At 40.7% G+C, this 25,212-nt stretch overlaps 1 pseudogene; it reads right to left on the bottom strand.

Moving 5' to 3' along the window:
- Nucleotides 1-1,244: 1,244 nt before the first annotated feature.
- On the bottom strand, nt 1,245-22,353 carry LOC133051032 (suppressor of cytokine signaling 6-like; annotated as a pseudogene).
- Between the last annotated feature and the right edge of the window lie 2,859 nt (nt 22,354-25,212).

Raw genomic sequence — 25,212 nt, 5'->3', positions numbered from 1 at the left:
CAGGCTTGTCCTCTTACCAACATTATTTTATTCTTCTGTATCAGGCAAAATATTCTTCTGTATCAGGCTTCTTCTGTATCAGGCTTAAAATCCTTCAATGCTTAGTTTGTCTCATTTCTAGTATAAATCCATTTCTGCTTCTATCAACCTACAATAATTCTATTTTCTGTATTCTTGTGATAGTTAATTAAAATAAGCAGCATTTGTTGAGAGCCTAACTGAACTACTTGAATAACATGTAGCAGGCATTATTGAAACATTTGCATTTATTATCTTGAAACCTTATGAAAATACAGCCTTGATAGGAATAATATATGCAACAAAGAACCATAAATTTTGTTACAGTGAATTAAGGGCCTTGTAACATATTAGAGACAGGACACAGAAACTCTATTCAAGACCTTTCATACTAAGCCTTTCTACCTCACTTCATTATTATACCTCTCTTTTGAATAATGGATCTCAATCCATATGCATAAGCCCTACTCTCCAAAGGATATTAACATATTTATGTATATTATGGGTGAATGGGATAGAATAAAACTAATATAAGCAGAGCATCTTAGTCATGCACTATGTACTGGGCTTCCCCGGTGACTCAGATGGTAAAGAATCTGCCTGCAGTGCAGGAGACCCAGATTCAATCCCTCGGTAGGGAAGATCTCCTGGAGATGGACATGGCAACTTGCTCCAGTATTCTTGACTGGAGAATTTCAAGTGCAGAGGTACCTGGAGGTCAGCCACAGTCCCTGGGGTCACAAAGAGTCAGATACAACTGAACTGAGAGACTAGCAATTTCACTTTCATTTCTTCTATTAGGTCATATCACAGTCCTAACAAGCTTGGGTGTAGCATTATTATTATAATCCCTATTGTACAGATGAGGAAACTGAGGCTCAGATGATTCCCCATGATCATAAGCCTGGTGTGTGATCAAACAGAAGTTGAAGTCCTGTTCTCAAACGGTTCATGTTCTTTGCACTACTGACTATTCTTTATAGACATTGTAACATGTGACTTCCATTAAATCATAGGCTTATTCTGTAGTATCTTGGTTCCAACATGCCACTCTTTCAAGCTCTGGCATTCCAGTGACCTTGCCTTGCCATGAATAAGAGAATAAATTGACCAGGTATACAAGAATTCCCCGTATTACAATAGAATGATAGATTTCTCTGTGGATTCTTGATATGATAGAATAGCAATAGCAGGGCGATTGACAGGTGCCCTTTGCTTCTGCCTTCTCAAGGCCGTATGGTTTCTTCAAGTTCGCAGAGTTCACAGGTGAGAAGTGGACTCCTAGATGACATCTTAGGGGAGCTGGTCTAAGTGGAAAGAACGCTGTGCAGTCATTGATTAAGTACGAGTGAGAGGACCTCGTCCCAAACGTCATCTTCTTCCTGCGCAGTCTGCCGCAGTCTCTAAGGTGCCAGCATTGGGTGATATCTCTGTAACTCTCAGAGGCCTCTGAAGTTAGATGAGATTTCACTCTCTGAATAGTGCAGTGGATGGAAAACTGGATATCGGCATGAGTCCCCTCTCTGCTGCACTCCACCATGAACAACCTTCACATACCTAAGCCTCAATCGCCGTTGAAAACTGTGCAATATCATCACTTCTTTCTGAGAGATATCATGAGGATTAAATAACATGGCGTTAGGTTCTGAAATGGTGTTTGACACATAATAAGTGAGTTATTATTCTTGTTATTATTATCATTTCATTTTCAGAGTTAAGAATCTGAAAGATCCAAGAGGAAGACTTATGTTGATCATTAAAATTAGTTTTGATATCTCGTGTATAATCAAATGACCTTTTCTTAGGTATCTCGTTACCTGAAATGGGAACTTGGACCAATTTCTGACCCATATACCTCTCAAGGGAAGCATATCAGTTACTTTTTAAGCTTAAATAGAGTTGTTTAAGTAAAATTTTGAACAACTGCCTTATTTTTATGGGAAATTGTAAGTATGTAATAGTGAGGCTTATTAATCAAGACAGTTAATTTAACATATGAATATATTAAGATAGAAAAAACTTATTTATATAAGTCATATGTATAAGGACTGTATCTTAAAAGATGTTCTATATGGTAATGTTTGGGAACATCTCATAAACTATATTTTGTTTATAGAAATAGAATAAATTTATAAAATTAGTTCAATATATCACTGACTGGTGCAACTATTTGATCAATAAAATACTTGGCAACGTAAAAAGAGTAAAAGAGTAAAAAAAAAAAAAAAAAGAAAGAAAACTACTGCAAAGTTTCATTGTGGATAAGGCAGTGAGTGAAACAATAAACAATATTTGGAATATTCTCTGGGTCTCAGTAGCTGGGCTGCAAATGAGTCTTTACTTTTTAATGTCATTTAACACATGGCATATTCTTATTCTTTTTATTGGTAGAGGCATAAATACAAAGCAAAACAAACAAAACAACGATTGTGGACTTACCTCTGTTGGTCCAGACTGTCAGGACCCCTGGATATCAAATTATGTAGTGCCCAGGCCAGTCTGCTGATTTGATAACCCCCTCTGACAATGGCTTCATGAAAATTTATCTACAGAAAGTAGAAAGTTAAAAGAGGAGGTTAAACATATAAATATATAGACCAAGCTATCCTAAAATTCACTAAGGTATTTTCAAATATTGAAATCTAATTTTTGGCTATTCTATAACCCATCTTTCTTAACTTACTACTGAAGGAAAATAATCACATATTTATATTTCTTTAAGTTATGAAACACATTCTATCATTAGTTAGCAATTAAATAAAATTACAGTAATTTTCTTGGCTTTGCAATTAACTTGTTTTAGTACATATTTCTCAGTAAGATCAAAAAATCATTTTCTCATTCCATTTCACTTTTCTTATGAAGTCACAAAAATAAATTTGAGATGGTATTTGCAGGTTTAAGGGAAAATGGAGGGAAATAGGAGAAAGGGAGGTGTGAATGCATGCAGAATATTTTCTCAAGAATATATTTACAATTTTTATAAAAAGGTATATTCTTTTGAGTTGAAAATTTTTCAATTGAGCTGAGTGGCAGAAGTTACTTTTAAACTTTGGTATACCTGAAGGACCAGTTTATATGAATTACAAAAATCAGGGAAAGGCAATGGGTTAACAATTCTCTATACAGATATCAGCTGTAGCAGCTTTGTCACTGGCAGCAGAGACTCCTTGCTAGACTGCTTCTTAAGAGAACACATTCTGTATTTCTTTGTGTAAGTGAGCAAAGAGTCTTCAAAATATTCTCTATTACTCATATGTGAATGTTACTTGTTATTCTCTTTTAAAAATGAAGAGTATTGCTCCAGATATGCATGGGAATAGAGAATGGTAGCCTACCTTCAGCTTTTCTGCTTAGATTAAAATTCCGGTTTATTCTTCTTCAAGAAAAACTAATTTTTCAAAATGTGACCCCCTTATTGTTGACATTCCACACTTTACCTGGCTCCTTTCATGATCATTTGGCAATCACTAATCTATTTCAGCTGTCTATGCATTTACTTTTTCTGGATATTTACTATAAATTGGCAGATAGAATGTTTTTGTGTGACTGGCTTCTTTAATCTAGCACAATGTTTACAAAAATTCATATATGCCATATTATATATCAGAACACACTCTGTTATGTCAAGGAATATTTCATTACACAGATATGAAACACTGTATGCACTTATTTCTCAATTGATAGATGTTTGAATTGTTGACACATTTTGGTTATTATAAATAGAACTAAAAAAATCTGTGTAAAATTTTTGTGTGGACATATGTGTTCATTTAGCTTTTGTGTATACCTAGGAGTGAAATTTTGGGATCACATGGCAACACTTTGATAAACATTTAGAGGAACTATAAAACTGTGCTCCAAAGCAACTGCCCATTTTACATTCCCATCACAAGTGTATGAATTTTTAAATTTTCTGCTTCCTTTGCAGCACTTATTATTGTTTGCTTTTTTAATTACATCCTACTGGTTGTGGATATTATCTTCTTGAGATTTTGCTTTCTACTTTCCTAATGACTAATGATGTTGAATAAATTCCATGTGTTTATGGGCATTTGTATATCTTCTATGGAAAAATATTTATTCAGATACTTTTCCCATTTTAAAATTATGTTCCTTTATTAAATTCTAAGTATTTTTTTTATATTTTCTAAATACAAATGTGATACCAGATATATGACATGCAAATATCTTCTTTTATTTTTTTAAGTATTTTTGAAGTTTTCTTATGTTTTATTTTCTTGTGAACTCCTGTCTAGTTATTCAATCCATTGCTGCATGTGAGTTATTAAAGTTTTGAGCTATTGTTGCTGAATTGTTTCTTCATTAAATTTTTAGTTTTGCTTCATGCATTTTGGGCTCTGTTGTTAGGTGGTAGAGTTCAGTTAGTTCGGTTCAGTTCAGTCACTCAGTCATGTCTGACTCTTTGTGACCCCATAGACTGCAGTACACGAGGTTTCTCTGTCCGTCACCAATGCCCAGAGCTTACTCAAACTCCTGTCCATTGGTCAGTGATGCCATCAAATCATCTCATCCTCTGTCATCCCCTTCTCTTCCTACCTTCAATCATTCCCAACATCAGGGTCTTTTCAAATGAGTCAGTTCTTTGCGTCAGGTGGCCAAAGTATTGGAGTTTCACCTTCAGCATCAGTCCTTCCAATGAATATTCAGGACTGATTTCGTTTAGGATTGACTGGTTGAATCTCCTTGCTGTTGAAGGGACTCTTGAGAGTCTTCTCCAACACCACAGTTCAATAGCATCAATTATTTGGCACTCAGCTTTCTTTATAGTCCAGCTCTCACATCCATACATGATGAATGGAAAAAACAAAGCTTTAACTATACAGACTCATTGGAAAAGACCCTGATGCTGGGAGGGATTGGGGGCAGGAGGAGAAGGGGACGACAGAGGGTGAGATGACTGGATGGCATCACTGACTCAATGGACATGAGTTTGAGTAAACTCCGGGAGTTTGTGATGGACAGGAAGGCCTGGTGTGCTGCGATTCACGGGGTCGCAAAGAGTCGGACACGACTGAGCAACTGAACTGAACTGAACTATATGGACCTTTGTCAGCAAAATAATGTCTCTGCTTTTTAATATGCTGTCTAGGTTGGTCATAACTTCCCTTCCAAGGAGCAAACATCTTTTAATTTCCTGGCTGCTATCACCATCTGCAGTGATTTTGGAGCCACCAAAAATAAAGTCTATCACTGTTTCCATTTTTTCCCCTATCTACTTGCCATGAAGTGATGGGACCAGATGCCATGATCTTAGTTTTCTGAATGTTGAGTTTTAAGCCAACTTTTCACTCTCATCTTTCAGTTTCATCAAGAGATTATTTAGTTCGTCGCTTTCTGCCTTAAATGTGGTGTCATCCGCGTATCTGAGGTTATTGATATTTCTCTCAGCAATCTTGATTCCAGCTTGTGCTTCATCTAGCCTGGCATTTCTCATGATGTACTCTGCATATAAGTTAAATAAACAGGGTGACAGTATACAGTCTTGACATACTCCTTTCCCAATTTGGAACCAGTCTGTTGTTCCATGTCCAGTTCTAACTCTTGCTTGTGATCTGCATACAGATTTCTCAGGAGGCAGGTTAGGTGGTCTAGTATTCCCATCTCTTTAAGAATTTTGTTGTGATCCACAGCATCAAAGGCTTTGGCATAATCAATAAAGCAGAAGTGGATGTTTATCTGGAACTCTCTTGCTTTTTCAATGATCCAGCGGATGTTGGCAATTTGATCTCTGGTTCCTGTGCCTTTTCAAAATCCAGCTTGAACAGCTGGAAGTTCATGGTTCATGTACTATTGAAGCCTGGCTTGGAGAATTTTGAGCACTACTTTGCTAACATGTGATAGGAGTGCAATTGTTCAGTAGTTTGAACATTCCATGGCATTTCCCTTCTTTGGGATTGGAATGAAAACTGACCTTTTCCAGCCCTGTGGCATTGCAGTGGCAGCTGCATGACGCTGGATTGACTTTGAGAAGATGCCCCACAGACAAGGGCAGAGAAACCACAGCAGGATGGGGGGCACCGGAGCGGTGGATGGGTGGCCCTGGATCGACTTTGAGGAGATGCCCCACAGACAAGGGCAGAGAAACCCCAGCGGGATGGGGGCACCGGAACGGCGGATGGGTGGCGCTGGCCTGGCGGCTGTGCCGTGCTGGACCAGGGGCTCTGGTGCTGGGATGACTTTGAGGAGATGCCTCACAGCCAGGGGTGAAGGAGAACCCCCAGAGAGACGGTAAGAGGGGCAAAATCATGTTTAGAATCAAACTCCATACCCACCAGAAATGCTCAGAGGGCTCACACAAACCTTGTGCAGACCAGGGCCCAGAGAGCCCACAGAGACTGGGGCAGAGCTGTGTCCGAATGTCTCCTGGGCAGGTCCGGGTCAGCAGGGGACTGCTGCGGGGGCAGGGGCCCTGGGTGCAGCAGACCGGGCTATGGCGTAAGTCCTCCTGGAAGAGGTCCCATTAACCCACCACAGAGCTGCCAGAACGTACACAGGACTGGGGAAACACACTCTTGGAGGCACAGACAGAACCTTGTAAGCACCAGGGCCTAGGAGAAAGGAGCAGTGACCCCACAAGAGACTGACCCAGATTTGCCTGTGAGCGTCCAGGAGTCTCCAGCGGAGGCGTGGGTCAGTGGTGGCCTGCTGCAGGGTTGGGGGCGCTGAGTGCAGCAGTGCCTGCCTGGGGCCTTTTGAAGGAGGTCACCATTCTCTTCCTCACCTCCAGCATACCAAGGCAACACCCAGCTGTGGATGTGACTGGTGATGGAAGTGAAGTCCGATGCTGTAAAGAACAATACTGCATAGGAACCTGGAATGTTAGGTCCATGAATCAAGGGAAATTGGAAGTGGCCAAACAGGAGATGGCAAGAGTGAACATTGACATTTTAGGAATCAGCAAACTAAAATGGATGAATTTATTTCAGATGACCATTATATCTACTACTGTGGGCAAGAATCCCTTAGAAGAATTGGAGTAGCCATCATAGCTAACAAAAGAGTATGAAATGCAGTACTTGGATGCAATCTCAAAAGCAACAGAATGATCTCTGTTCATTTCCAAGGAAAACCACTCAATATCACAGTAATTCAAGTCTATGCCCCAACCAGTAATGCTGAAGAAGTTGAAGTTGAATGGCTCTATGAAGAACTACGAGACCTTTTAGAACTAACACCCCAAAAAGATGCCCTATCATTACAAGGAGCTTCCCTCATAGCTCAGTTGGCAAATCATCTGCCTCTGGAATGCAAAAGTAGGAAGTCAAGAAATACCTGGAGTAACAGGCAAATATATTTATAATTGTTATGTCTTCCTCATGATTTATTTTATTATTGTAAAATATCCATCTTTAAGTCTATTAATTTCTTTCTGCCCTAAAGTCGATTTTTTATGATATTAATGTAACCACTTCCAACATTCTCACGGTTGTGTTTTACATATCTTTTTTCCATGTCTTCAGTTTTAACCTAGGTGTATCATTGAATCTAATATTTTTCCTGTAGATAGCATACAACTGGATCAGTTTTTTGTTTTTTTTTCAGTCTTGCATTCTCTGCATTTTTGTTGTTGTTATTTATGATGGGCACTCTCTTGCTGAGGAACACTCTTACAGGAAAGTCCCCACAAAGGAGGGCATCATGACAGGGGAGAGAACAGTAACTGTCTGCTCCCCCAGACCCAGGATTCAACCAGCATGCTGGCCAGGGGTTGTATCACCGAAGGTGGGTGAGCTAAATAGTGGGGAGCCCCTCAGATCCATCTTCCCTGTCAGACTTCCCAGCCATCCTGGAGCCAGCTTTGGTTCATGGCACAGTGAAAATGAACTCTGCTGTGTCCCATCACCAGCCAGGGATTTGTCTCCCACTTCCCTGCTTTTTGACTGCATTGCTTAAGTAATTCATTGTCAATGTTTAATTGATATGATTTGGTTTATTCCTGCCTTTATCTTTTTACTTTACTTCCCTCTAGTACATGAATGCTTTTTTATTTCTTACTATAAGCTGAAGCTCCAATATTTTGGTCACTTGATGTGAAGAGCCAACTCATTGGAAAAGACCCTAACACTAGGAAAAATAGAAGACAGGAAGAGAAGGGGATGACAGAGGACGAGATGGTTGGATGGCATCACCAACTCAGTGGACATGAGTTTGAGCAAGCTCCAGGAGATGGTGAAGGACAGGGAAGTCTGGTGTGCTGCGGTCCATGGGGTCACAAAGTGTAGGACATGCCTGAGTGACTGAACAACAACAAATCTCCTTTCTTGCCTTCTTCTGTAGTAAATGAATGCTTGATAGTGTAGTATTTTAATTCCATTATTAATGTTTGCTCTTTTTAAAGTGTTTTATTTTAGTTATTGCTGTAAGGGTTACCTTAAATATTTTAGCTTATCAAAACTATTTGAGGTTTTACTGACAATTTTAGTGAGTTAGAGAAATGTCACTCATATATCCCCATGTTCCTGTTCTCCTTTCTGAGTTATTATTGCATGTGGATTGGACTGATTTTATAATTATTATACTCCATGATTTTATATCTATTTAAAATGACAAAAAGAAAAAGGAGCAAAAATATGTTTTTGGAGGTTATTATAATATAAACTCCTTATTTATTATTTTTGTTTCTTTCTATTTGTTCCTGTGGATTTGATTAACCATATAGAGCTAATTCTTTCTTTCAGGACTTTCTTCCTACACATCAACTTTGTGCTGTTATTTTTAAATATGTGACAGTTCCATATATTACAAGCACATCAATAATATTATATACATATTGCTTTATATTTTTTGTAAAATTAGTTCATAGGAAAAAGAAGAATTATGTATTTTTGCTTCTTCATGATTACGTAATTGTCTCTTTCAGTGCTTTTTTTTTTTTTTTTTTTTTGGTGTGTATATTCAACTTACCACCCAGTGTCACTTGCTTTCAGCTTCAAGAACATCTTATAGCATTTCTGACAAGGCATGTCAGCTAAAAATAAACTCTCTCCGTTTTTGTTTAGCTTGAAATATCTTTCTTTATTCTCAAACTGTTGTACTAGAAAAGCTATATGTAGGCTGTCTAGTCAACAGTTCCAGATGAGTCCTTTATAGCCATCTTCAACAAAGTACCAGATCTATGAACCCAGTTATTTTAGCTCTGACAGACTAGCCAATCCACTAGATTAAAATTACTTTTGTGGTTGTCATGTGGAACAGAAGAATGCCGAGGGGAATCATGTAAAGACTCATCTTTTTCTTAGTCCATTCAGGCTGGCATTATTGAAAAAAAAAAAAAAGAATCATAAACCAGGTTACTTATGAACAACTGGGTTACTTAGTTATTTCCCATAGCTACCTGTAGATTCAGTATCTAGCGAGAGCTCACTTTCTGGTTCATACATGATGCTTTCTTACAGTGTCCTCACATGGTAGAACAGATTAGAGATCTCTTTTATAAAAGTGTATTTCCTTGGTGGCTCAGATGGTGAAGAGTTTGCCTGCAATGCAGGAGACCTGGATTTGATCCCTGGGTTTGGAAGATACCCTGGAGAAGGAAATAGCAACCCACTCCAATAGTCTTTCCTTGAAAATTCCACGGATGGAGGAGCCTGGCAGGCTACAGTCCATGGGCTCTCAAAGAGTCAGACAGGACTGAACAACTCCACTTTCTTTATAAGAGCACTAATCCTTTTCAAGAGGAAATGTCCTCATGTCCTAATTGCCTGTAAAGGCCCCACCTTCTAATACCATCATCTTGTGCAGGTTTTCAACATATGTATTTTGAAAGGATAAGTCAATCTATATCGTTTGTCCTCTGAAGAGGAAGAAAAAGCTGAAGCCTATGGTATTGGGAGTATGTTGACTTTTTCACATTCTGACTTATGCTCTCCTATCCCTATCTATCTATTTCTTCTGATTCTTCTTCTCTGTCTTTTTTTTTTTTTTTCTTATGCTTAATCTGTCTGCTAGTCAGGATTCACCAAAAGAATTTTATAGCTCACCAGTGGATTATCCACAATTTGCAAAATCTGTTCTTCTATATTCTAGGTTGTTGCTTATTGGGGAGATAGAAATGAATATTATGCAATCCTCCACTGAAGGGCTCAGTTCAGTTTAGTCATTCAGTCATGTCTGACTGTTTGTGATTCCATGATGTGCAACATACCAGACTCCCTTGTCCATCAACAATTCCTGGAGCTTGCTCAATCTCATGTCCATCAAGTCGATGATGCAATCCAACCATCTCATCGTCTGTCATCCACATCTACTCCTGCCTTCAATCTTTCCCAGCATCAGGGTCTTTTTCAATGAGTCAGTTTTTTGTGTCAGGTGGCCAAAGTATTGGAGTTTCAGTTTCAGCATCAGTCCTTCCAATGAATATTCAGGACTGATTTCCTTTAGGATTGACTGATTGGATCTCCTTGCTGTCCAAGGGACTCTTGAGAGTCTTCTCAAACACCACAGTTCAAGAGCATCAGTTCTTCAATCCTCAGCCTTTTTTATGGTTCAACTCTTGCATCCACATGTGATTACTTAAAAAACCATAGATTTGACTATACAGACCTTTGTTGGCAAAGTAATATCTCTACTTTTTAAGATGCTGTCTAGGCTGATCATAACTTTTCTTCCAAGGAACAAGCATGTTTTAATTTCATGGCTGCAGTCACCATCTGCAGTTATTTTGGAGCCCAAGAATATAAAGTCTCTCACAGTTTCCCCATGTATTTGCCATGAAGTGATGGAACTGAATATCATTACCTTAGTTTTTTGAATGTTGAGTTTTAAGTCAGCTTTTCACTCTTCTCTTTCATCAAGAGGTTCTTCGGTTCTTCTTCACTTTCTGCCATAAAGGTGTTGTCATCTGCATATCTGAGGTCAGTCATGATTCCAGCTTTTGCTTTATCCAGTCGTGGATTTCTCATGATGTAATCTGCATAGAAGTTAAATAATCAGAGTGACATTATACAGCCTTGATGTACTCCTTTCCTAATTTTGAACCAGTCTGTTTTCCCATGTCCAGTTCCAAGTATTGCTCCTTGACCTTCTTGCCTTGGGAACCCCATGAACAGTACGAAAAGGGAGACACGATATGACAGTCTAAGTTTGACTTATTTATAAATCAATAGTTTTGAGTAAGGCCATGCCTATGATGGTATAGACATCAATTTTCATATTTTAGTAAATTTAACATCTTTTTCTCTGGATGATGTTTAATTGCACTTATATCTCACAAGTGAGTGTTCTCTAGGGCACTGTCTCAGCAAAACCTCTATTTGCTGTTGGACATACAGTCTAACCTTTCTTGTAGAGAAAAAATATCCCCAGTCCTCCCTTGTGTTTTACCTGCAGAGTAAATAAAAGTCAGAGATTAAGCAAGAAGAATGGGTATTTTTCTGTTCTTAGGAAAGGAGGAAATAAAGCAAGATCGTTTCTTCATTATGTAAATATTTATTATTCATTCATTTATTTACTTTATTTTAACTAGAGAGGACTCAGGTACATGCTTTGCTGGAAAGCAGAAGGGTTCATTAATGAATCTACAACTGGGAATCAAAAGTGCACACTTGCTGTAGCATTTCTTAAACTACCTCTTGGCAACCAAGACTCCTGGTTTGTGAAAGGTGGATTAACAGGACAGCTGCAGTTACCCTAAACTCTAATCCTGAGATAGTAATAGTAATAGCAATTTTTATGCAAATGTCTCATGTATCCAGCTATCTTATAGAGAATTTTTCTCATGATCAAACAAGAAACAAATAATTGCAAGGTATGAGCACATCTGTTGAAAATTGAAAGTGAAGGTGAAAGTTGCCCAGTCGTGTCCAACTCTTTGCGACCCCATGGACTATACAGTCCATGAAATTCTCCAGGCCAGAATACTGGAGTGGGTAGCCTTTCCCTTCTCAGGGGATCTTCCCACCCAGGGATTGAACCCAGGTCTCCCACATTGCAGGCAGATTTTTTACCAGCTGAGCCACAAGGGAAGTCATTGAAAACTGAGCACACCTTGAAATATTTAGAAACTTAAACATCTAAAAACTATTGCAAGATTCCCTGTATAATAGTGCATAATGTGTTTTGTGGGGAAGTTTAATTGCATTTCAAAGATATTTTTACAACTCAAATGAATGTTGCTTATAAAATCCTTTATGGTGATGATATACAGCAACCAAAATTATACAACTTCACACTGAATGCTTTGTTTGGGAAATAGTCTTTCCTCTTTTGAGTAAGCCTTTTTGTGTACCAAAGAGGGAGAAGGCTTTTATTGTCACTGTCTATGGACTGAGAAACATGAAACGTTAGCAGAGGTCTGAGCCCATAAGTCAACTTAGCAATTTGCCCAAGGTCGCTCAGCTTGTCGTCATGACCAATTCGAACTTTCGGTTTTTGATGCCACACCAGTGATCTTTCGATGACTTTTGTTATAAAACTCAAATAAGTCATCTTCTCTAAATGAATGCATTTATTTCAGTTAAGGGAGACATTTATCCTTAAACTGATTTCTAATAAATATTTCACTGACTTCCCATTATACCGATGAGAAAATGCTGACCAAAAATGGTTAGACAGATTGCCTCAACTCAAAGATCTAATACTTGGCAGAGCTGATGCAAAATCTTTGGAGTCTTTGTTTTGTGCCTTTCAAAATATTGGGCAAGAATGTCTATTATTAGAGCCGAAGTATTTAGTCCATGCATAGTTAATCCAAACAGAATTTAACACTTTTGGTAAAAAATGTGATACATGCAAAATATGTTAGAATTTGTATCTTTTGAATCCTTTTGCCAATCCATTTGCTGTTTTTGAGAATATAAATGCTAAAGAAAAATATATTAAATCCTATTTAATTATGTCTATGTAATTATTTCATTTATATCTTTTGTTTGCATGATTTGCTTTTTACCTCAAGGAATAAAATTAATATTTAAATTTTATTATGTAAACACCACACATCCATGCTAAATTCCAATTGGCAAGTGTGTGCTTCTAATCAAAATCTTGGCAAATCACCCAGTACCCGGAGTCCAATATTCTTTGCTTAATCCACTAATACCATTTATAGTGTTTTGAAAGATACCCTGTTACCTATTCATCTATATAATTGACACAGCTAAGGTTTAGATGAGTCCCCGAATTTGCTTCTTTCACAAACCATTAGCCAAAGCAACTTTGCTTCATTTTCCTGTGAACTTATTCAAGTTGCTGATTCCCGTAGGAACTGGGTTTAGTAGAAAAAGGTGAATGAAGATTGGTGTTTATTTTATAAAACTCAAATTCAGCCTTCAATCTAAACTTCAATGCTAAATGTGGTGTCTACACTTTTGCGAAAAAGGACTCCCTTAAGACGATATACCCTATTTTTGAGTCTCATGGTGCTCTCGTTAAGCATATTCAATCTTGAAATGATCAACTGCTGTTGTTGTTCAGCTGCTAGTCGTGTCCAATCTTTGTGGCCCCATGGACTGCAACATGCCAGGCTTCCCTGTCCTTCATTATTTCCCAGCGTTGGCTCAAATTCACGTCCATTGAGCCGGTGACGCTCTCTAAACATTTCACCTTCGGCTGCCTTCTTCTCCTTTTGCCCTCAATCTTTCAAGCATCAGGGTCTTTTCCAAAGAGCTGACTCTTTACATCAGGTGGCCAAATTATTGGAGCTTCAGCTTCAGCATCAGTCCTTCCAGTGAATATTCAGGGTTGATTTTCTTTAGGATGGACTGTTTTGATTGATGTCCTTGCCGTTCAAGGGACACTCATGAGTCTTCTCCAACACCACAATTCAAAAGAATGGATTGTTTGGTGCTCAGCCTTCTTTCTGGTCCAGCTTTCACAACAGTACATGATTACTGGAAAAACCATAGCTTTGACTATAAGGACCTTTGCCAGCAAAGTGATGTTTTTGCTTTTTAATACATCAGATTTGTCATAGATTTTCTTCCAAGACGCAAGCATCTTTTAATTTCATGGCTACAGTCACCATCTGCAGTGATTTTGGAACCACCAAAAATAAAGTCTCTGACTGTTTCCAATTTTTCTCCATCTATTTGCCATGAAGTGATGGGACCAGATGCCATAATCTTCATTTTCTGAATGTTGAGTTTTAAGCCAAATTTTTCACTCTCTTCTTTCACCCCCATCAAGTTCTTTAGTTCATCTTCATTTTCTGCCATTGGAGTGGTATCACCTGCATATATAAGTTAAATAAAGAGCATGATAATATGGAGCCTTGTCCTGCTTGTTTCCCAATTTTGAACTAGTCAGTTGTTCCATGTAAAATTCTAACTCTTAGTATGGCTTGCTTTTTCTAATCCTTTTCAATGCAGTGACAAATATTATTTTTATGGCATAAAATAAGTTTATTTTATTAGGCATGTTACTTCATGAAGAGCAATAGATTTTAAATAAAGTATTTTCATACTTTCATTGTGACTGTGGGATTGGTCTATCAAGATCCATGTTAAAATTGTAAACTCTGTAATGCCAATTAGTATCAGAACAGAACCAGAGTTATAAGAGTAATTTGTAAGAGGAATTGAAAGAAATGCTATGTCTATTCTATTACACTTCAGGTTTTTTTTTTTTTTTTTGTATAAGGTAATTTAAAATTACTGGTAAAGGATGTGTAGTTGATTTTTTAATGATTAAACAATTAAAAGTATATGCACAATTTATTTGAATCAATCAAGCATACATGTTGATTCTATAACACTCAACATGACTTCAACTTCTTCAACTTTGATAATTAATTGAGTCATATTAAGAATGGGCCACTTCATTATTTCACACTGGAAGAAATTCCAACAAGAAAAACTCTCCCATTTATCCAAAGTCATACAACTTTTTAAGTATAAACAATTCAAATGCAAATTTATTAACCCCTATGAATTCATTGTTAATGAAATATAATGTGGATGTTTAAACATGAAATGACTAAGTAACTGTGTGTGTCACTTTTTACTCTCCTTTCAATGTACTTCCATCAAAAGTGGGATCTCGTGTTTACTGACATTTTGCTTCTCCTGAGCAGGAAGTCTGCATAGCCATCGTACAACTTCTTCATCCTGTTTAGGGAAAAATATTTTGTAATGTGTAGAAAATATTTTTACAGTCAGATTTTATTGATCAAATTCAAAATTATTGTTTTACAAAAATAGATTCAATATTTAGACATAAACTATCAATAAGGATTGTTGACTAAAAAAGATGCACAACTTGAGAGATGCAAGTTAAGTTTTATTTGGGGCAAAGTGAGGACTGCAGCCTGGGACACAGCACCTCAGATAGCTGTGAGAGACTGCTCCAAAGAGACAGTGGGAGGAAGATCAATATATAAGGTTCCAGTGAAGATGGAGTTCAATACCATTGAAAGTGAAAAGAAAGTGTTAATCTCTCAGTCCTGTCCAACTCTTAGCAATCCCATAGACTGCAGCCCATCAAGCTCCTCTGTCCATGGGATTTCCCAGGCAAGAATTCTAGAGTGGATTGCCATTTCCTTCTCTAGTAGATCTTCCTGACCATTAAGCACTCATTTTACAAAAGGTTTTCTGCTAGTCACAGGATCTGATGCCACCATGAAAGGACTTAGTGCTTTTCTAGATATGAGGAAATGAAACCATTGAGATCATAAAATCATTTTCCAAAAACACCCAACTGTCTAAAGAACTGTCCCATCAGATTCCCTGGAGCACAGAGTGCCTCACTCCATTCTGAACTACCTCATGGGGCGTTGGAATGTCAACAGCTGCAGCACCAGGTTCAGTCTCTGCAGAGGCAGATGGCAAAGACTCTTGTTGTTTAGTTGTTGGCAAAGCTCTTGGAAAGTGTCAAATTGTAGCTGACAAAACAAAGTTTATTGCTTTTCAGGATATAATTGTGGTAATATAGTGTTACAAAATTTGTATGCATAGGCTTTAACTTAAAAAAAAGATAAATTTGAGATATATGCCATTACTGCTGCAAACATAACCCTTTGCTACTTTCAGGGAAACCATGCTGAGTTGTTGAGTGTTAGTTGTTCAGTTGTGTCCAAATCTTTGCAGCCCCATGGACTGTAGCCTGCCAATCTCCTCTGTCCATGGAATTCTCCAGGCAAGAATACTGGAGTGGGTAGACATTTGCTTCTCCAAGGATCTTCTCAACCAAGCGATTGAACCCAGGTCCCACTCATTGCAGATTTTTTACTGTCTGAATCATACTAAAACACAAATCTGATTAAGTCATTTTACACTTAAACCTTTTTTTGTCTCCCAGAAACCTCAGAATAAATTCATATTCTTCAGTATTACATATCAAGTTTTTTAAAACCAAGTCTTTGCTTAATTGTCAATATCTCTTTCCACTCCCAACTCTTGTGACAGTGTCATGATATTGATATGTTCTGTTCATTTCCATGCTTTTTGCTCTTCATATTTTTACCTTCTTTTGCAATGAAGGAAAGTAACATCTTATCCCTAATATTTGTCACAATTTTTAAAGTGAATGAATGAATCAGCTTTCTAAACTATTCTTCATATTCTTCATATCCATTCTTTCTCCACTGTAACACTTTTGCTTTGGATACTCTTCATGATTGATTAATATCTTTCCATCTCTTTTCCTTTCCCCAAACTCTTGCCTCTCCATTCCTCATTCTACTATCTAGAGACTGATTTCTAATATACACTAGATTAACTCACCTTCTCTTTGAAAAGTATACATAAGATAGTCATTACCTAAAGAAGTAAGTGCAAAGTTACTGGCACTCAAATAAAAACTTCCACAATATAGTTTCAAAATGCTTTATCTGTCTTAGCTTATACATTTCTACTCTACTTCCATGAATTCAATTCCAAAAAAGCTCAATTACTCACCATTCCCTGAGCACTTTTTCATCTCTATTGTTAGTTCATTTTTAAAAGTTTGTATTGTTTAAATGCCATTCAAATATCTCAAGCTGGTGGAGTAGAAGGATGTGTGCTCATCTTCTCCTGTGAGAACTCCAAAATTACAACTTGCTGTTGAACAATCATCAACAGGAGAATGTTGGATCCAACCAAGAAAAAGATACCCCATGCCAAAGGGCAAAGGAGAAGCCCTGGCAAGATGGTAGGAGGGGCGAAATTGCATTTAGAGTGAAACTCCGTACACAACAGAGATGCTCAGAGGGCTCAAACAAAACCTTGAGTGCACCAGGAGACCCCACATAGACTAAGCCAGACATGCTTTTGAGTGTTTGACTGTCTCCTGCAGAGGCAGGCATCAGCAGAGGCCTGCCACAGGGGCAGGGGCTCTGGGTGCAGCAGACCTCAGTGTGGCATAAGCCTTCTTGGAGGAGTCAGCATTAACCCCAACATAGAGCTGCCAGAACTTATACAGGATTGGGGAAACAGACCCTTGGAGGGTGCAAACAAAACCTTGTGCACACCAGGACCCAGGAGAAAGGAGCTGTGACCCCACAAGAGACTGATCCAGACTTGCCTGTGTGTCCAGGAGTCTCCAGCAGAGGTGTGGGTTGGGGGCACCGAGTGCTTCAATGAGTGCACAGGACCTTTTGAAGGAGGTTGTCATTATCTTCATTACCTCCACCATAGTTTGGCCTCAGGTCAGCAATAGGGAGGGAACACAGCCCTGCCCATCAACAGAAACTTGGATTAAAGATTTACTGAACATGGCCCTTCCCATCAAAACAAGAACCGGTTTCCCCCACAGTCTCTCCCATCAGTAAGCTTCCATAAGCCTCTTATCCTTATCCTTTAGAAAATGGCAGAATAAAAACCATAATCACAGAAAACCAATCAAATTGATCACAAGGACCACAGCCTTGTCCACTTAATGAAACTATGAGCCATGCTGTGTAGGGCCACCCAAGACGATCAGATCATGGTGGGAGGTCTGACAAAACGTGGTCCACTGGAGAAGGGAATGGCAAACCACTTCAGTATTCCTGCCTTGAGAACCCCATGAACAGTATGAAAAGGCAAAAAGACAGGACACTGAGAGATGAACTCCCCAGGTTGATAGGTGCGCATTATGCTACTGGAGAAGAGTGGAGAAGTAACTCCAGAAAGAATGAAGAGATGGAGCCAAAGCAAAAACAATGCCCAGCTTTGGATGTGACTGATGATGTAAGTAAAGTCCGATGCTGTAAAGAACAATATTGCATAGAAGCCTGGAATGTTAGGTCCATGAATCAAGGTAAATTGGAAGTGGCCAAACAGGAGATGACAAGAGTGAACATCAACATTTTAGGAATCAGAAAAGTAAAATAGACTGGAAAGGGTGAGTTTAACTCAGATGATCATTATATCTACTACTGTGGGCAAGAATCCCTTAGAAGAAATGGAGTAGGCATCATAGTCAACAAAACAGTCCAAAATGCAGTACTTGGGTACAATTTCAAAAATGACAGAATGATCTTTTCTTGTTTCCAAGGAAAACCATTCAATATCACAGTAATCAAAGTCTATGCCCCAACCAGTAATCCAGTAATGCTGAAGAAGCTAAGCGGTTCTGTGAAGACTTACAAGACCCTCTAGAACTAATCCCCACCCCCCCCCCCCAAAGATGTCCTTTACATTATAGGGGACTGGAATGCAAAAGTAGTGAGTCAAGTGATACCCGGAGTATCATGCAGATTTGGCCTTGGAGCACAGAATGAAGCAGGGTGAAGGCTGATAGAGTTTTGCCAAGAGAACGCACTGCTCATAGCGAACAACCACTTCCAAAAACACAAGAAAAGACTCTACACATGGACATCACCAGATGGTCAATACCAAAATCTGATTGATTATATTCATTTAAGCCAAAGATGGAAAAGCTCTAAACAGTCAGAAAATCAAGACTAGGAGCTGACTGTGGCTCAGATCATGAACTCCTTATTGCCAAATTCAGACTGAAAGAAAGTAGGGAAAACCACTAAACAATTTAGGTATCACCTAAATCAGATCCCTTACAATTGTACAGTGGCAGTGACAAGTAGATTAAAGGGATTAGGTCTGATAGACAGAGAGCCTGAGGAACTGTGGACGGAGATTCATTACATTGTATAGGAATGGTGATCAAGACCACCCCTGAGAAAAACAAAAGCAAAGGGCAAAAAGGTAGTCTGAAGAGGCCTTACAAATAGCTGAGAGAAGAAAAGAATCTAAAGGCAAAGGGAAAAAAGTAAAGATATAAACATCTGTACGAAGAATTCCAAAGAATAGCAAAGAGGGATATGAAAGTCTTCCTTAGTGATCAGTGCAAAGAAATAGAGGAAAACAATAGAATGGGAAAGACTAGAGATCTCTTCAAGAAAGTTAGAGATACAAGGGAGCATTTTCATGCAAAGATGGACACAATAAAGGACAGAAATGGTATTGACCTAACAGAAGCAAAAGATATTAAGAAGAGGTGGCAAGAATACACAGAAGAACTGTACAAAAAAGATCTTCACAACCCAGAAAACCACGATGGTGTGATGACTCACCTACAGCCAGACATCCTGGAACGTGAAGTCAAATGAGCCTTAGGAAGCATCACTAAGAGCAAAGCTAGTGGAGGTTATGGAATCTCAGTTGAGCTATTTTTTTTTTAAACTTTATAGATTTTAATGTTGCAAGAGTATCTCATCCATTTATGAAAAGCATTTCTCCATCAAGTTCACCCAAGACAGTGTTGTCTAAGCTAAAGAAATCATAGATAAAACATTTTACCAGAGGAAAGTATAGATAACAAAAAATTGCTTATCACAGGAAACTAAGATCATCTAATAATTTGTTTAATAGTTCTAGTTTCATAGGTCTTTATATGTCAATTTGTACCAGAGTTTAATGACAGAAAAGGCAACAATTTTAAAATTGGTGGTATACATTTCTTTACAACTTTTTAATGTAAGGCAACTTACTAAAACAGACAAACCACGATATGAAAATGAAGGCAACAGAAAAATTCAACTTCTCAGAACTAAAAGACTGCAAAACATCAAACATAATTTAGAAATGAATGTGGCAGAAAGATAGGTAGCAGATCTGCGTTCCATTACCCCAGGTTATGTCAGTTCACAATTCTAAATAAACCTTTGTAGAGCATGAAATTAAAAATCATTTTTGGTGTAGGTGTAAACTCTGTGATTAATCACACGGCTATGCTGACTCAACACTATCTTTGAAGATGGTCCATTGAAAGAGAGACATAACAGGTTCATTCCATAAGTTTCATTCAACTTTACTCAGGACTGGATACACATGAAATGCGCTTTTAATGCATAAAATCACAGTGGACAGCAGCAAAAGACTGGGGGTGGGAGAGTAAGGAGAGTCTGATCATTCACATTGTGAATATTCTGCACATTGACGGAAGAGACTTCACACTTCCTCAGACCTCAAGACTTCCCTTTCTAAAGAACCAAAATAAACCCAAGACTTCTCGCGGACAGCTCCCCAGCCCTAAACGAACTGGATACTCTTTTCCACATAAAACTGACATGATAGTATGGCAGCAAAAGATTCTGGTCGTGAAGTCTGTAAACTGCGTCTCAGTCTCTCTTCTTACTCCCAATGCACGATGCCGGGCTGCGGTCCTCTCTCGGTGGTGCTTCTGTAAGTAACGCTTCATTTTGTTGGCCAGGGCAGCTTCTGGATCAGGTCTATCCGGAGGTACTGGCGGATGACGAAGCGGCACCGGCCCTGCAGCGAGCGCAGCTGCAGGAAGCGCGACCCGGGGTTGGTGAGCGGCCCCGGGTGGGTGGCGGAGCCCGGCAGGCGCGAGCCCGAGTGTCAGAAGGCCCCGTTCTCCGCGCTCAGTCAGGTCCACGATGGACCGCGTCCCTCCACGTCCGAGCTGCTCGTCGAGGCTAAGCCTGCCGTCGGAGTGCTCCATTCTGGTGTGGAGGGTCCTGCGGTGGGAGCGCAAGCTCTTGCTGAGCAGGTAGCGGTCGTCGGAGCTCTCGCTCAGCAGGAAGGAGCCATCAGGCACATTGACCAACTTGCCCTCCGCCTCCCAGCGTGTGATGGGCCCCCAGTGCCAGCCCTGCCTGGACAGCTTCTTGAGCTCCTCGTCAGGCTGGTCACCACCGTGGGGCCCCTGCTTTGCACCGAGTCATATACTCTGGCCCACCCTGGGGGCCGAGCTGGGGTCGAAATTCAAGCGGCAGCACATGCTCTCAGGCACGTGGGCGCCTGGGCAGGCCAGCCCCGCGAAGTTCTTTCGGCTCAGATCAGTATGCAGGGGAGGCAGCGGTGGTGTGTGTGTGCGTGTTGGCGGTGGGGGCGCGGGGGCGGGGTTCGGGGCCCACCTGGGCCCCCCGCAAGCTCTGCAGCACGACCTCCGTGGGGCCCATCAGCAGGCCGCCCACCGGCTGGTCGGCGAAGAGCTCGGGGGCCACGATGAGGTCTGGGTGTGCCGGATGCTTGTAGTCCTCATGGTGGTGGCCAGGGAAGGGGCCACCGGCAGCCGGGGGTGGGATGGCAGAGACCTCCACGGGGAAGGAGCCATCCAAAGGCACAGCGGACCGGATGTAGTCCTGAGCCAGCAGTCCAAGGACGACAGGCACGTGTTCGCCCAGGCAGAGGCACAGGTCCCCGGCCGGGGACACGGGGCTCCCGAGCGGGTCTGGCAGCTCCGGGCAGGCGGGGTCGGCCTGGCGGAGGTCGCTGAAGCCCTTGCGCACGCCGTTGAGGGCCAACCTGGGTCGGGCTAGCGCACCAGCGCCTTGACCTGCACCTCCATCTGGAAGCACATTTCCTCCGAGGCAGTGGGGCGCAACGGCCAGGGCGCGGGCCTGTAGTTGTGGCCGCACGGTGATGCGGAGTGCACGGGCCTCGGCGGCCGCAAGTCCTTGAACCCCAGGGGCGCCGACGACAACGAGAACTCGTCCTCGTCCACTGCGCTCCCTGAGGCCGCGCAGCCCTTGCCCTCGGCCTTCTGCTTGGCGCTTAGCGGTCTCTTCAGCGTGCCCAGTGTGCGCTTGGGTCGATTGTTGCCCATTTCATCTTCGCCGTGGAGATCACAGCCAGCCACTTCCTTCCGGTAGCAGCTCCCAAACAAGGACTCCCCTTTCCTGAAGTTGCTGGCTAGTGCTGGCTGTTGAATGACCATGAATTCTGCGTCATCTTTGCTCAAGTTGAAAGATTTCAGGAAGGTCTTAAGACTGATTTTCTTCAATCTGACTAGTTACCTGATCTGAGAAGCTCAATTTCTCTCGGGGATATTATCCTCGAACATCTGGGCAGGCTGCAGGGAAGGCTGCATCCATGGGTTTTTCCAGCTTCATTTCCCCTCTGGAGTCACCGTCTGGAGCCAGACTGCTCTGGCTCACCTGCTTCCCAACTCCATCTTCATCAGTTGTGTGGTCTTAGAGGTATCGGTGTCCATCATCCAAGTTAGCCGTGAGGTTTCAACGTGTTCATAAAAGTGATGTCCTTAAAAATGCTGCCCGGATAAAGCTACACGGGTGCTTGAGGCTAAAGGTGGGAAGAACAACGGTAGTACCCGCTCTGTATGAGTGGGGAAGCTGAGGCAGAGTTCACAGCACTCGTCTGTGGTCACATCCCTGATTCAGCAAGATGATCTGCTTAATCTAAACTACGGGAGACTTCTGCTGCATAATTCATTCTGGTAAAAACGTGGAATTAATCTGGTGGAAGATTTCAGGACAGCATGGTGACGCCTTCAGTGGTTTACTGACGCTCAGACGGCTTCGGCTCCCAGGCCTTCAGAGGTGTGGTCTCTTCTTTGTTCCTTGTTCTCTACTACTCAAGAGCATGTTCCCAAAGACAATGGAATAGCCACTGCTCCCCAAACATAGTCTCCAACTGTGACGTTCCGATAGCAGCCGCTCTGCTTCCTTGCCCAGCACCGGCGCGACTGCCATGCTCTGGCATCCTCTCCACAGCTCCTCCTCCCGCCGCCTTCCTCCAGGAGGGGCGCCCCGGCTGCCTGCCTGAGAAGAGCCACAGCCAAGGAGCTGAGCGGGCTGCCCTGCACCCACCACTCGGCCGCAGCACAGATGGGCGTCTGCTGAGTCAATTCAAATACTAAAAGATGATGCTGTGCAAGAGCTGCACTCAATAGGCCAGCAAATTTGGAAAACTCAGCAGTGGCCACAGGACTGGAAAAGGTCAGTTTTCATTCCAGTTCTTAAGAAGGGCACTGCAAATTAAGAAGGGCAAAAGAATGTTCAAAGTATCCCACAATTGCACTCATCTCACATACTAGGAAAGCAATGCTCAAAATTCTCCAAGCCAGGCTTCAAAAGTACCTGAGCCATGAATTTTTAGATGTTCAAGTTGGGTTTAGAAAAGGCAGAGGAACCAGAGATCAAATTGCCAACATCCATTGGATCATTGAAAAAGCAAGAGAGTTCCAGGAAAAATATTTACTTCTGCTTTTTTGACTCTGCCAAAGCCTTTGACTGTGTGCATCACAACAAACTGTGGAAAATACTTCAAGAGACGGGAATACCAGACCACCATACCTTCCACCAGAGAAATCTGTATGCAGGTCAAGAAGCAAGAGTTAGAACTGGACATGGAACAACAGACTGGTTCCAAATTGGGGAAGGAGTATGTCAAGACTGTATACTGTCACCCTGTTTATTTAACTTATATGCAGAAATACTGGGCTGGATGAAGAACAAGCTGGAATCTAGATCACCAGAAGAAACATAAATAACCTCAGATCCATGGATGACACCACCCTTATAGCAGAAAGTGAAGAAGGACTAAAGAGCCTCTTGATAAAAGTGAAAGATGAGAGTGAAAAAGTTGACTTATAACTCAACATTCAGAAAATTAAGATCATGGCATCTGGTCCCATCACTTCATGGCAAATAGATGAGGAAACAATGGAATCAGTGACAGACTTTATTTTGGGGAGCTCCAAGATCACTGCAGATGGTGACTGCAGCCATAAAATTAAAAACTGCTTGCTCTTTGGAAGAAAAGTTATGATCAACCTAGACAGCAAATAAAAAGTAGAGACATTTCTTTTCTGACAAAAGTGAATCTAGTCAAAGCTATGGTTTTTCCAGCAGTCATGTATTGATGTGAGATTTGGACTATAAAGAAAGCTGAGTGCCAAGGAATTGATGCTTTTGAACTGTGGTGTTGGAGAAGACTCTTGAGAGTCCCTTGGACTGCAGAGAGATCCAACCAGTCCATCCTAAAGAGATCAGTCCTGGGTGTTCATTGGAAGGACTGATGCTGAAGCTGAAGCTCCAGCACTTTGGCCACCTGATGTGAAGAACTGACTCATTGGAAAAGACCCTGATGCTGGGAAAGATTGAAGACAGGAGGAGAAGGGGACAACAAAGGATGAGATGGCTGGATGGCATCACTGACTCGATGGACATGAACTTGAGTAAGTTTCGGGAGTTGGTGATGGACAGGGAAGGCTGGTGTGCTGCAGTCTACAGGGTCACAAAGAGTCAGAGAGTACTGAGTGGCTGAACTGAACTGAAATGTCCTACATTTTTCAAAATGAAATAAATATCTAAAATATCACCTGCTTCCTCAAATGGCTTGCTGACTGTGATCTCTCAGAGGAGGAGAGATAATATCTATTTTATTTTAAATTATATTCTATTACAGGTATTTGTTTGCATACCAGGCTTTCAGCCTATAATCTCTTGAAAGGATCTAGACTTACTACTGTAGACTCTCTTTCTAGAAGTATGACTAATACACATCCATTCTTCATTAAATGCAGGAGACAAGAAAGAGACAGAGAGGCAGATAGAGATAGAGAAATATAAAGAAATTAAGTCTATAAAATACAATAATAAATGTCTCCGGGAAGTTTCATAGACCAAAATTCATTTAATTTTATATTTAAAAAATGCTTTCATTGACTCTTATAATTTAAATTTCACAAGAACCTTACTCCTTTTTTCTTCTTCAGGAAAAGTCAAGACATGAGGATTTACAAAATGTTTCAAAACAGTCCCTTTCTGGTTGAGAATATTTTTACTTAAATTTTGGGCTTCCCTGGTGGCTCAGGTGGCAAAGAATCTGTCTGCAATATAGGGGACCTGGGTTCAAACCCTGGATTGGAAAGATTCCCTGGAGAAGGAAACAGCTACCCACTCCAGTATTCTGGCCTAGAGAAGTCCATGGACTGTATAGTACATGGGATCACAAAGCGTAGGACATGACTGGGCGACTTGAACATTCACCTTCAAATGACTCTAAAAAGTTTTCCCTTTCAACATTTATGTCACCAATTGTGTGGGTT

Source organism: Dama dama, chromosome 33, assembly GCF_033118175.1.
Source record: "Dama dama isolate Ldn47 chromosome 33, ASM3311817v1, whole genome shotgun sequence".
Taxonomy (NCBI): Eukaryota; Metazoa; Chordata; class Mammalia; order Artiodactyla; family Cervidae; genus Dama; species Dama dama.
Note: the sequence above shows the minus strand (reverse complement) of the source record. Positions and strands in the feature narration are given on the sequence as shown.